The sequence below is a fragment of the Ascochyta rabiei genome, chromosome 5 (genome assembly GCF_004011695.2).
Source record: "Ascochyta rabiei chromosome 5, complete sequence".
NCBI lineage: Eukaryota > Fungi > Ascomycota > Dothideomycetes > Pleosporales > Didymellaceae > Ascochyta > Ascochyta rabiei.
In genome coordinates, this window is record NC_082409.1 from 120321 (window position 1) to 122899 (window position 2579).

At 33.7% G+C, this 2579-nt stretch overlaps 2 annotated features.

The window, feature by feature from the left end:
- Positions 1-2579: part of a mobile genetic element that runs on past both edges of the window.
- Positions 1-2579: part of a mobile genetic element that runs on past both edges of the window.

The following is a 2579-nucleotide window of genomic DNA, read 5'->3' on the forward strand; positions in this document are numbered from 1 at the left end:
AAGTTAATATGCTAAGTATCCTATAGATTGTATAGAGATCCTGTTAGCTAAGAGCACTATTAGGAGGTTGTCCGCCTATAACCCCTTAAGCTTTGTAAGTGTGTTAATAATAAGTTTATATCTACCCTCTACTTTTCCTATTACTTAAGGGTTATGTGCATATGCCTATACCCTCTTAATCCTGTAGATTAAAGTAAGCCTCTTAACTACTTTAGTAAAGTCTAGTGTGCTGTTAACTATAAGTCTTCTTATAGTGCTCTACCTACAGACAATGTCTTTATATAGGAACTTTGCTACTATTAACAACTTGTTATTGTAAAGCGCCCTTGCCTCTATCTACCTACTTAAGTATTCTTTAGCTGCGACTAGGTACTAGAAGCCTCTGCTTATTAGCATATGCATAACATTAATAGTAACTAACTCCTATAGTATATAGGAGTAGGTACTAGTTAGTATGTCCTTTATAATCTTAGTTGCTCTAAGTTAGCACTTCTTATACGTGGAGATTTTTCTCTTAACACTCCTGTATATGTTAAGCCAGTAGTATTATTAAGAGACTATAGAGAATATAGCGTTTATGCCCCTAGAACTAATAGTTTAGTAGATGTCCTATATAACTGCAGTTTAGATATCTGCATTATTAACTACACGCCTAATAGTAATATTCCTTAAAGTTTTTTAGAATAAGTAGCCCTTCCTCTTAAAGAAATTTATAGCTCTCTTCTTCTAAGCCCTGCACTCTTTCCTGCTTAACCTAACTAGGGTCTTTAGGGAGTGTAGAAAAACAGCAATGTCCTCTAATTCCTAGGAGTATTCCTGTCTTAGAATCTGGGTAGTCCTTGTGTTAACCTGGTCACCTAACACCACGTTTGCTATTAGGTTTTTAACAAACTCTTTAACGTTAGATTTAGGTTTGTCTAGGTTCTTCTACCTCTCTAGCTTTAGGTATCTTAATAGTGCGTCTGCAACTATATTCTTCTTTCCTAGTACATAGCGTATTTTAAAGTCCTAGAGTAGAATTGCAGCACGCCACCTGTTTATAACTAAGCCTAGAAGGTCTAACAACAACCTATTTAGCTAGGTAATTAATATTTAAGTATTAGTCTTAATAATAAAGTGTTTACTATATAGCTACATCCTAAACTTCTTAAGTGCCTAAATAACTGCCTTACATTTAAGCTTTGTTAAGTGCTACCTACTTTCTGCCTTAGACTAGATAGTGCTTTTAAATCTGTATAGGTGTTGTTTTCTGTCTAGGCCTATTTGTTTAAGACATGCTCCTGCGCCTTTATTACTTGCATTAACTAAGAGAAACACTAAACTAGGATTTTTGTAAGATATTGTTATAAGCGAAGGTGCGTTAATAATATGCTCCTTTAGGAGTAACATTAAGCTCTATTCTGCGTTGCCCTATTGCTATACTATGTTATTCTTTAATAACTAGAATAGTAGCTTTGCTTTTAAGGCGAATAAGGGTATCTAGATGTAGTTGTAAACCACAATTCCTATAAACATCTAGACCTCCTTTAGGTTCTAACACTCTAGCTAATTTGTAATTTTATTAACTTTCTTTTATGCTAGATATTGTCCTTCTGCTAAAACTTTGTAGCTAACTACCCCTAATTAATTGTGTCCCTAGTAGCATTTAAGTCCTAACACTGTACCTCTAGCTCTTTCTACATCTATAAGGACCCTGTCTAGTTACTAAATGTGCTTAAGCACATATTGCCTAATACTAGGTAAAGCCTCCTTACTATTGTAATCTGTCTTTAGGCTACTGCTAGTAATGTTGTTAAGGAAAGGAAGTTTATCTAGCTAGTAATCCTTAAGAATCTTTGTTATAATTCTTTAGAAGACAGCTACTAAGTTAGTAGCCCCTTAAACTAGGGTACATAATTGTAAAAGGCTAATTAGCGTTATAACTACTGTTATGTCTCTGTTGTCTTTGTGCAGTATTTACTAGTTATAACTAGAAAAGAAGTCTATAAGTAACATAATCTTATAGCTAGCAAACCTCTTAGAGAACTTGTCTGTAGTTAGAGGGGTTCCTGCATCTTAAATAGAGACCTTATTTATATGTTAAGCGTTGTTAATAAACTAAAATCTACTGTCTTTCTTAGACACTAAATACTATAGGTTCCTGTATTAGCTGTCGCATCTCTTAAGTGTTCCTTGTTCTAATCTTTTATTTAATATCTTAACAGGTTCTCCTTCTAGACTTCTTGCAACAGGGAAAGTTTTAACCTGCTAAGCTTTGTGTTGGATTATCCTAATTTAGTAAGGAGGAGAAACCTCCTTCTAAATCTGCCTAGATTTAGAAAAAGTAAAAGCTATAGCTGCTTCTCTGTTTAGGATCAATTCCTTAAAAAGTGTTATCTCTGCTAGGAACAGAGTATTGCTAAACTTCTAATCTTTTATTCTCTAGGGAGTAAGCCTTTTTCCTCTTAGGAATAGGGCATATTGTCTTTTAAATAAGTAATTAAAAGGCCTAATATTATATAGCCTTAAACTAACTATTAGCTGCTGTTATTTATATGCAACTCTTTTCTAATCTTCCTAACTAAGTTCTATAGGTTTAT